Raw genomic sequence first — 11,841 nt, forward strand, 5'->3', positions numbered from 1 at the left:
ATGAGGGTGAGTAAATGATGAGAGAATTTTCATTTTGTGGCTGAACTAACCCTTTAGGAATTAGGAACCCTTTAGTGTCTGTGTGGCATTTTACCAGCATGACAACTGAGATATTAAACCACACTCCAACCTTTACTGAGTCAAGCTCAAACCCTTTTTCTGCATAATTTCCTGCTAAGCAGACTGTGGTCAAGTCAAGTACTTTTTTCTTACTTAATATAAACAGTTCCATAAAAAGTTGAGCAACTATTTGGCTGACTCCAACCGGTCATTACCAGATGAGCTGCTTTAACAGGGTCAAGGCCGTCACAACCATAGACATAGACAGACAGAGGCAGACAAATCCCCCCAATAATCAGATACTATATGGTTGATATTTGATATTCTTGAAGCTGCTTTGCTGCACTCCTATACTCATCCTTCTGTTAGTTGTTAGGATGACAAAAAAATAAAAAAAAGTACAAATTTTGGCCTGGTCTGCTTCAGTGGTCTACCAGCACTTGTCAATGTCAAAATTAATGAGATGGCCAATCAAATTGAGCTTCAGTTTTAACAATTAAGGAGTCTGATGTAGCTAAACACTAAGGGCCAGATTTACTAAGCAGGGCAAATTCAATTCCATTAAAAAGGCAGATGGGAGTGTGTTGTGCACGGGATCTACTGATGACGTCCAAATTAGAGAACAGAGACACAGCCGGATCATTTCCATAATGACCAACACAATCTACCAAGATCAGCACAAACTAGCATCTGGTTTAGGATGTGCTTTTTTGGGGCCAGTAAATAATGGTGCAAATACCAGTAAATTGACTAGCGCAAACCTTAGTAGCCTAAATCACCTTGCATGATTCATTTAAATACTCTCCTCTCATAAAGTTTGCATCTTAAAGGGAAACTCCTACAAATGCATGTGTAATATATCAGCTGCAAAAATAACGCTGTCCATGACTTTTCAGCGCTATTTTTTCACTGCGTATCTTTAGTAAATCCTGACAGAAGTTTTTTTAATGCCAAGAGGGTTTTCGCTGGAGCTGTTAGTAAAACTAATGATAGATTTTTTTATTTTTTTTATTTTTTACATTAAATAAGCCGCCATATTAGACAAAATTAATGATTAAGAGTGAATGTGTGCATGTTTAAAAAAAAATTATATATATATATATATATATATATATATATATATATATATATATTGCATTTGAACTATTTGAACTACTAATAATGCATTTGAACTATTTTCTAATAGTAATAATAATAATAATATATATATATATATATATATATATATATATATATATATTAGAAAATAGTTCAAATGCATTATTTATAAATTTTTCTTTTTTTTATGAGGTCTATGTATGTGCATCAATCAATGTTTTAATATGAATAAAAGCCTAAGTTAAATATGTTCAAAATGTGAAGTAATCATGAGTTTACAAATTCTTTTTTACAATGTCTTTTTGATGCATGAAAGTTGGTTGCATGGGCTTTTAATGCCAAGAATTATGAGAAAATAATAAAAATATCGTAATTTGTGGTTCAAACAAGAAAGGATTTAATGGTTTGGAATGACATGAGGGTGTGTAAAGGATGACAGAATTTTCATTTTTGGGTGAATTATCCCTTTAAAGCGCCTGCGACTCTCATCCTGGGAACTGCCAAGCCATAATTTATGGCACTAGAGACAGTAAATTACTGATTGTATTTCTGTACCATTTATTTACAGTAGTGGTTCTCAACTGGTAAGCTGCAACCCAAAATTGGATTGCAGGTCTGTTTGGACAGCAGGGAAAATGGTACAATGGTAAATGCAAATAATAAAACACAACAAAACTTAATCATGATTTCCGCATATGATAGGAAAATATGTAAAATAAATAAGGCTTATAAACTTTTGAGGAGAAATCACTTCTGATTCACTTGGTAGAAGCTTCCTAAATTAGACCGATGCCAGAATGGACAAGTTGTATAACTTCCCTTCATTCTCAAAAACCATGAACAACAATACACAAGGTAAAATAATATGCAACCCAGACTAGCATTTTATTTACTTTAGCACGATAAAGATTTTACCACTTTAATTTAAATACTGTATCAGTATCAATATCAAGTCCTGAAGCATAAGTTGAGATTCAGGCTATGCTGTACAGTGAGGAATAGTCTTCTGAATATGTTATCCAGTTGTGTCTATGCTGCTCTTTCTGATGTGCTGTTGTTTTGTCTTCTGTTTGCTGTATTGTAGTTAAATAAATCATATTTTGAGATAGTATCCATGGCCTGAATTGACTGATGAACTCACATTGTAACAGTATGTTCTATGTGTTCTACAATTGTGTGGTCTATTCTTATCAGGGAGAAGTTCTATGACGGTATATCATCAGGACCTTGCTAAACTCGTGCTAATGAAAGTTTCCATGTCTCATGGCTTTACATGAACATCAAATACTACAAGTCAGTTTTGATGTATACAGCACTCTATTGCTGCATCCCAATTCACAAACCATCTGTCCTAAATAGTAATCAAAATTAGAACTAGTGTTTCCCAAATTGTAGTATGTTAAAATGAGTATTCCAAAGAGACCTGCATGGTCTTCTATTTCCGCTTAGAATTCGAAGTGCAGATCCATCAGAGATGGTCTTATTATTGGGAGATACAAGAGTCCATGGGCCCTATTTCAACGATCTGAAACACAAGTATCAAACTCGAAACGCAAGTAACTTTGTGGGCGGATCTCGGGGGCTGTTGTTATTATACCGGTGGGATAAATGACTCTTGCGCCCGACGCAGATATATAATGGGTTGGTCTGAAGTAGCTACATTACTCATAGGTGTGGTTTGGGCGTAACGTGAAATAAACCAATCAGAGCGTCATCTCACATTCCCTTTAAGAGCAGGCGCTCTTGTTCCATGGCGGATTGCAATTATAAAGACGGATTTGCCAGGCGCACGCCAGGAGCGGTTCACAGCCGAGGAGACTGACGTTCTCGTCAGGGCCGTAAAACACAGAGAAGTGACATTGTATGGGGATGGAGAAACACACACAAATTAGCTTCGGTTAAACAGGCGTGTAATAATTTGGGTAAATGTGTAAGCTAGATTTATGCCTATTTTTTTCACTTCTTCATGGACACCACAATGATTTCCCTCATGTGGAATATTTTTCCTTGTAATTATGTATGGTTTGCAAAAATGGCAACTGCTGCGTCTGTGTGTAGATGAGAGAAACAAAGTGTATGCGTGTTGTGCACACGCTACATTATGGCCAAGCATGTGCCCTTAAAATAGCATCTGAACGCGCCACTGACTTTAGACTAGGTTTTTCCTGGTCTGTGGCGGAATTGTTTTCTGGAACTGCAAAATAGCACCAGGGAACGTTTGCGCCGGAACACGCCTCCTCTTTTCGCTGAACCGCCCCCGGGAGCGCGAGTTCATTCCCTAATTTACCGACGTGCGTCTGCCGAGGGAAAAGTCCGCTGTGCATTGGGTGCAAAACAGGAATGATACATGTGTCAGTGTACAAAGTCAATTGTGCTGGGTGCAAGATAGGGCCCCATGGCTCTACCATTGGAAAAAGTGTAACAGCTCATTTTAATCATGTGTGCCTTGATAACCAATCACATTACAGCTTTGACGTCATTGAATTTCTTTCAGAGTTGTGCGACAGCCAATCACTGTTTGCAGACGCCTTATAAATGAATGAGAAGTGTCATAAACTGAATCATACCTGTCACGCAATTGTCAGTGACACCATTTTTTCCGGTGTAAATTCTAAAAATTGATCAAACCAAAATAAATGTTTAAGAGCAAACATGTTGAAGATGGGCTGTTGATTCATTAAATGATAAGCCGTTTTCCCACAAAAGCAGTTTATTCAGCGTAGTGAAGCCTGTCCTCCATTGACATCCATTCATGGCCTCTGGTCTCCTTCCCTGCGTACCGCAGTGTTAGCAGGCGTCACACTTTTTTTTGTTTGCTATCTTTGCAGGCTTGCCTTCAAGTGGCTTTGGATCCATGGCTGATATTGCCCACAATCCATTGTGCATTGGACAAAGATTTGATTATTACTACAAACACTACTAAAAAAGTGTTTATAAAAATAAAAACTACAAACATGGCAGATGTGCTAGACCGATGATTAAGTATATGGTTAAGTAAGTTTACCTAGTTCATCAATCAATATTGGGATCAGTATCTGACCTGACGAAAAAATATTTATTCAATGTTATCCACATTATATTTCATCTACAACAGCATTGTAAACTTTTATAAAGATACGTTTGGTCATTAACTTTTAAATGCATCATTATGCAAACACAATGAGACATTTTTATTTATTTTTTTTACACACGAGAGTCTCAGCATTAAGGCCCATAACTGGCAGATCAATGTGCTGCTTCATTTCTCGCCGATAAGGTAGGAAATTAAATGAAATTGAATGTGGATCATTTTAATTGTGACAAGATTATTGACAGGGGATTTTAAACTGTGACAGAATGCACATAACAAAATGAAAGAGCTGTCCGTTAAAGACGCAATTATGACGAAGTACATGTATGTCTCAAACTCTTCTGCTACACTCTCAAAAGTATGTACTTTTCTTCACAAAAACAGTGCAGGTTTAGGGCATAGTATAAGTAGGCGAATTGGGACACAGCATATGTGCAAAAATAATATTAATCATCAGTTTTTAATAAAAATAAATAAATTAAAAAAACTCAAATTAAGCCTAACACACTAAAAATGAAAGATCAGCACTTGATATGAAGATGCCAGGTCAGATTTCCTTCATTCACAAAAATGTGCTACCTTCTAGACTCAATTTTTGCGAAGAAATAAATCAGTAGGGCATGTCTGAGTACCATTGTGCACTTGGTATACTGTGAAACCATCTGTGGTCTTGGCTCAGAGTGCTGGGAACTTGGCCTGATCTGGCTTACAATATTGAATTTATGATGGTTATTAGACCTTAGAGGGGGGGTCAACAGGACTTTTTAGTTTTATGAAACAAATTCCTGTGGATTCTATGCCATATGTTTGCTATGAACCTAAGTATATGAATCTGACAGCATGTTAGCTCTTTCTAAGCTTAATCAAACCGGCATTTATTAAACATCTATACTCTGAGAGCAATCTTGCAATATATGTATCTTTTATTTTCATAATTGTCTTTAATCTGCAGTCACCGTTAAACGTTTCAGGCCAAATGAAGAGTGAACATTTGCTCTCAAATATTCTGTGCTGTTTTATGTGGCCATTAAGGAAACATACTGCAGAACTGTACACCAGGGAACATGTGATATGTGAATGTAACACTAATAAGTAACACACATAAGTAATAGTGCAGCTGTTAGGTGTCTTCATTACATTTGGTGTGTTTAGATCTCCACTTTATAGTATATACAGACACAGTGTTTGTATACATATAACTTGGTATTAGTTTAAAGTCTTAGAGGGCGCATGGTGAACTCAGATGACGGTAAATTCAACATTTTAAATGGAGTCCAAATGACGGTTTGGGAGGTGCATGATTATAATTCCCCAAATTACAATGGAAAGATATATTACCTCACTCTTTTAAAATTACCTCACTCCTTCACCACCAATTTAGCATTTATTTTGTTTCAATATAATTCCAACATCGCCTCTTTGCCCTCCACTAAATAAGTCTCTTTTCAGTTTGTCTCCTCAACAACTGCCAGACGGTTTGACTGCTTCTCTCTTTCACTCCGAATATTGAATGATTCCTCTTATTGTTGTACCATCAAACTTCATTATTTATGGACCAAATCTACATGTTTATCCAAGACAAAGTAATTTAATTTTCCATTGGCACCAGCCTCAACTAAATCTCCACTTTGTAAAACAAGTAAGTTAATTTGAACAATCTTACTTCTGAATGTGTCTATTTGAATTTGTTGACATCAGTCAATTAGTTTGTTAGACAAATCACACTTACAAAGATGTTTACTGTACTGTTAAAATTGGTAATCTGCAATTGTTACCTTCAAGAGCAATTTCTACCAGATTTAACCTATAAAAATGAGTTTTGTTGTTATAAATTAATGTATTTGGGCTGATTTAGCAAATCACATTTTTAACATAACCAGTCAAAAATAAAAGCAGACAATTAAAATCTTACCATTTTAGGCTACCATTTGTGTGTGTGTGTGTGTGTGTGTGTGTGTGTGTGTGTGTGTGTGTGTGTGTGTGTGTGTGTGTGTGTGTGTGTGTGTGTGTGTGTGTGTGTGTGTGTGTGTGTGTGTGTGTGTGTGTGTGTGTGTGTGTGTGTGTGTGTGTGTGTGTACTTGCAGCAGAATCTGAAATAATAACAATCCCATCATTTTGCTAATCCAGACCTGATTTTATTACTGTCCATTACTTGCCTCACTTCTAACTCGGCCATTTTCCAAAGCTGCTCAACTTGAGCTATGAAGTGCTCTTTACAGCATGAACTTGCGTCAAACCCTTACCACTCTACAAATCTCTCAGCTGGCCACAGTATCCAAGAATCAAATATTTGTTTTATAGCATTTCTAAGCAGTTTTCTCAAATCCTACACCTAAACAATTCACACACTAGCAAATAATAACTGACTTTATAAAACTGACTACCTGCTAAATGCAGCTTCAGTTATCTCACAAAAAAACAAAAGCTCTCTGCAACTTGCTCTCCCTCAGTACACTGGCATTGTTTCCAGAACTTTCTATCTCACTTATTTTCACATTTGCAATTCAGCACTTGTTGCATTTCCTTCGCGTGTGGCAGTTAGGCAAAAGGACATTGATGGCCATAGGAAAATGACTGACATCAGCCAAATACACCTCAGTGTTAAAACTGTAGCTTGTCAAGCTACAAGCTACTCAAGTCATGGTAACGAGCAGCAGAATTTAATAAAATATTACACTAAGTGCTAATAGCCCATCTTGTTGGCAAAGACCATTTACACTAACTCTACCTATTGTTGTCTGGTTGAGCCAGACAAAATTACAGAAGCAAATTACACATTTTTTTTTTTTTTTTTTTTTTACAGAACCGAGACAGTTACTGGGACAGTGGTGTGAGTGTCCTAACCAGACCGACGTGAAGGTGGAACCCCATAACTATGCCAGAAGGTTTATGTTGGTTAGGTGTTTGAGATATTGAACATTATTTTTTTAGTTGTGTGACGTCACTCTCCACTCCATGTCGCTCAAATCACTCAAAACTGGTGCCATTCGTTTGTGCTCAGTTTGTAATAACATACAAATTATAACAATGATAGCCTCAGGTATACTGATTATGTGCTTTAAATACTGTTAAAATAATTTAATGTTTAAGTTTAAATTTTTATTTAAAGTTTGAATATCATTTTGTGTGACCTTTCTTTAGCCATACTGAAACCGACAATGGATTTGTCACCTCAGAATTCACCTCAGATTTAGAAAATAAATGAAATGAAACAAGAATGTTTAAGCTGTGAACTAAATGTGAACATACAAGTGTATTCTATGACAAAGATAATTTCAGTCACTCAGCAGGTGTAATATTCATAAATTTGGTTATGTATCCATTTTGTTGAAAGTTCAGAGAGACTCTGTCTACAAGCTTTTCTGACTGGTTGTGATTTTGATTGAATTTGTTGTTTCTCCTTGTCGTGTCACGTCTGGTTTGGACAGACAAATTGCTTGTCACTGAAATATTATCACATTACATCTGGTTAGGACACAGTGGATTTAACTTTTGACGCAAGCAACCAACCCGAGTTGGTTCTTCTTCCTTTTCCCATCGCACATCAGCTTGATGAGGAGTTTATTTTAAATAAAAAATGAACAAAATATTTGTAAACTGTAAATAAGGTGCCCAACCGTACACTGATGTGCATATAATATCTGCCACTATTTGCACACAAAGCACTTGGTGCAAATAGCCTTAAATGAAGCTATTTTAAGTGTCTGCAATTTAGCCATTCTTTCTCTCAAATCTTTCAGTCCAAAGAGTGTTGTTTTGGACCTATTGGCTTACATTGTATGGACATTCTTCCAGATATCTTAGAGAAGAAAGAGGATGAGTATTATGACATAACTGTTTTCATTTTTGAGTGAACTATAACTTTTACTATATTAGGGGCATGTTAGCTACTTTAGCTACAACAACTACGGTTTCTTGTTGTATGCTACATTTTTAGAGCTTGAATCAAGTATTTTTATGAAAACATCCACACAAAAAAAAAAAACTAGTTAATCTCTCTTACTGATTATACAAACATGTGAATGCATTAATCTTTTTTTATTATTATTTTGAACCATGAGCCCAGTTGAAGACAGAAAAAAGTCTGTGTGACATGATTATCATCGGTGAAAGAGTCAAGCTTGTGTATTTATGCAGCAGCTGCAGTTCAACAAACTACTCCAGCAGGCCTGTGTGTGTTTAGTGTGGGTGTTGATGCTGACAGGGCTCATTAAGTTTCTCTGCCATACGTTAACATGCTCCTGACATCAGCAAAACCTAGGGAGGCTTTTACGCTGCAGATGAACCTGCATGTTTTTCTTCAATTAAATCCCGGTAAGGAATGCCGTACCAGGAGTTCACCATGTCTCCCCGCTCACGTCATTTCAATGCTGAAGGAACTTCCCCAATTTAGCATCTCTTTCTTTCGCTCTCTTCAGTTCCTCGCTGACCCTGTCTTCCTCGGTGTAACTCTCTCCATTATTATGCAATGTGTTTGCAAGCTCTGTCTTGATCTGCAGCAGCTCATGTTATCGTTGTGACTCCCTTGGAAATGGGGCCCAGACAAAATATTTTCACAGAAACCATGTGAGACATCTTAAAGAACTGCAACTGGCTTTTAGGATTAAGGAGGAGAGTTTGTGAGAGTGGGTCAGTAGTTAAAACACTGGGTAGGGTCAGTCCTGCAAGATCAAGAGACAGCTATGTAGATGTATCCAGTCCCGAGCAAACAGGTTTGGATATCTGCCTTGATATGCTTTTTATTTGGAGTGCAGCTGTGAGCAGTACGCTTGCGGATACTCATAGTGAGAATTATCTAAGTGTGTCCTCCAATCTGTGTCAGAAACTATCAGGCCCAATGCAGAGACATAATACTCTCAGACTTAGACTATTGGACAAGGTGACAGATAAACCTGGGGGACAGACCTTGGCTGAAGTGAGGCTCTCAAAGATCACTTTTTTAAAAATAGAGCAGGAGACTCTGACACAGATACAGACACACATCCTTAGGGGTCTACAAAAAAAGATTTAATCAAAATATATTATAAAAATCACATCTATTCCAGAGTGTGTATCCGTATAGAAGAACAATACAAATTAATTTCTTGCATATTCTGGGGGCAGGGTTGGCTGATTTCAGAGGATCAACAAAATCATCTCAACAAAACGGTAAAGGGCTCTGGTTATGGTCAGATTCTGTTCTGTCAGATAGTTTTCTCAGACACATGAAAAAGCAGTCCCTTCACAGTTGACACATCAAAGTAGTTGACTCTTAAAGTTATTATAACTTGACTGTGACCAGCTGTGATGATTTGAAGAAGAAATGTTCAGAATAAAATTCTGAGTATTAAATTTTTTTGCCAGTAGATAATAAATAAACTACTTTTTAGAGAAACCATGCTTTCAAAACTACTTGTGGAAAGGCACAAATCAGGAGTATTAAATATCGAAACGGCATAAAATGAGATTGAACACACATTTACAGAACATATGGATTCACATTTCCCCAATGAAAGAAGGGAAATGATCAGAGAGATTTTAAAGGGATAGTTCACCCAAAAATGTCAATTCTGTCATAATTTACTCACCATCATGTCGTTCCAAACCCGTAAGACTTACGCTCATCTTCAGAACACAAATTAAGTTATTTTTGAGGAAATCTGAGAGATTTCTGTTTATCCATTGACAGTCTATGCAACAACCACTTTGACGCTTCAAAAAGTTCATAAAGAGATCGTAAAACTAATCTATATGAATTGAGCGTTTAAGTCCAAATTTTCTGAAGAGACTCGATCACTTTACATGATGATCAGATTTAATTTAGGCTTTTATTTAAACACTGATCAGAGAACAGAAACAGAAACTCATCCGAACCTGCTTGAAACAAACATCATTGGTTCTTGCAGAAGCTCAAACGTGCTGCGTAACACGAGAATGAACCTCATTGGTTGCGTAACACGAGAATGAACCTCATTGGTTCTTGCTCTAGCTCAAACGTGCTGCGTAACACGAGAATGAACCTCATTGGTTCTCGCACGTCAAGCGAACATGAGCTTCCATTTACCACAACTGATGTGTGAGTTGATGAATGTTTATATGTGAATAAAAGCCTACATTTAATCTGTTCATCACATAAAGTGATTGCATCAGTTCAGAAAATTGGGACTAAATTGCTCAATTCATACGGATTAGTTTTACAATCTCTTTATTAACTTTTTAAAGCATAAAGTGCGTAGACTGTAAATCGTGGGACAGAAATCTCTCAATTTCATCCAAAAGATATTTATTTGTGTTACGAATATGAACGAAAGTCTAACGGGTTACGACATGAGTTTAAGTAATCAATGACAGAATCTTCATTTTCATTCATCCTTTTAAATGCAACAGGACTTGTAGTGCAAAAATCTTGTCATATGTGACATCAATATGAAATGCATTCTAAAGATCCAGACGGTGACATTTCTGTAAAAAACAAAAAAAGAACATTCAAAGCAACTCAAATGTCAAGTCAAAAGGTGTTCAGCTGGAACAGAAAGAAAAAGGCTTTTTAAAAATCACACCACCAAAGTAAACTGTGGTTTAAGGACAGGAAGATTATTGTCCTTGAATTACCCAGTCAAAGACGCAACCTTAATCCAAACTTATCTGGTGTAACTTTAAAAGGATTCTGTACACTTTCGTTCTCATTCCGACTGAGTTTAAATAACGATTAACATATGTCTAGCCCTTACTGTGCAAATTAAATAAAGATGCAACCAAATGACTTTAATACAACCAAAAGATGCTACCATCTGCTTTGACTCTGCATGTTCTCCTATTCAACCCATTTGTATTACAAATAAAATAAATATCCAAACCAGTGTGTCTTTTGGGTTATATTTTTTGTACAGTGGGTTTTATATCATTCATCTGAATACATAATGATGTGATTTCAAATACATTATGTCACTGATGCTCTTGAATACATATTGATATTTGTGTCGATTGGGGCGTGTGATTTGCTGAATCGCATGGGTATGGATTCTATTGATGTTACTTACACAGATACACTATACAGAGCCATTAAGCATACTGTTACACTTTTTTTAAGATGTCTGCGTTAGTGTTATTATACATTTAAGTACTGAGTAATAATAATTAACTACATGTACTTACTAGGGTTAGGGTTTGGTTTAGGGTTAGTTGCATGCAATTATGCATAATTTATAGTAATTACTACAATAACTACATGTAACGTGTGTAACAAGGACACTCAAATAAAGTGTTACCAAACATAAGCAAAATAAATATTTAGACAGAACATTTCATAGTAACTTTTAATATGCTAACACTTTATTTCTTTAGATTATCAGCATGTTAAGCAGTGTCTACACAGTGCCCTCTATGGGTAAAACCAGAACAAGTACCTGTTCTGCTCAAATAAATGAATGAATTTAATTACTTTATATAAACACAAGCTCTTTTTATTCTCTACTAGAAAAATATCATTTTTCACTGGACTTCAACAAAAGACCTCACTGGAAGCATTCGGAAACATGATTTTGCCTCAAAGGCTGCGGCCAAAGGCTGCGGCTGTATTTGTCTGTTGGATCACTTTTTAGATACTCAGTTGAAGTCCCCAAACAAGCCTATTA

This window comes from Leuciscus leuciscus (assembly GCF_965113295.1).
Source record: "Leuciscus leuciscus genome assembly, chromosome: 20".
Taxonomy (NCBI): Eukaryota; Metazoa; Chordata; class Actinopteri; order Cypriniformes; family Leuciscidae; genus Leuciscus; species Leuciscus leuciscus.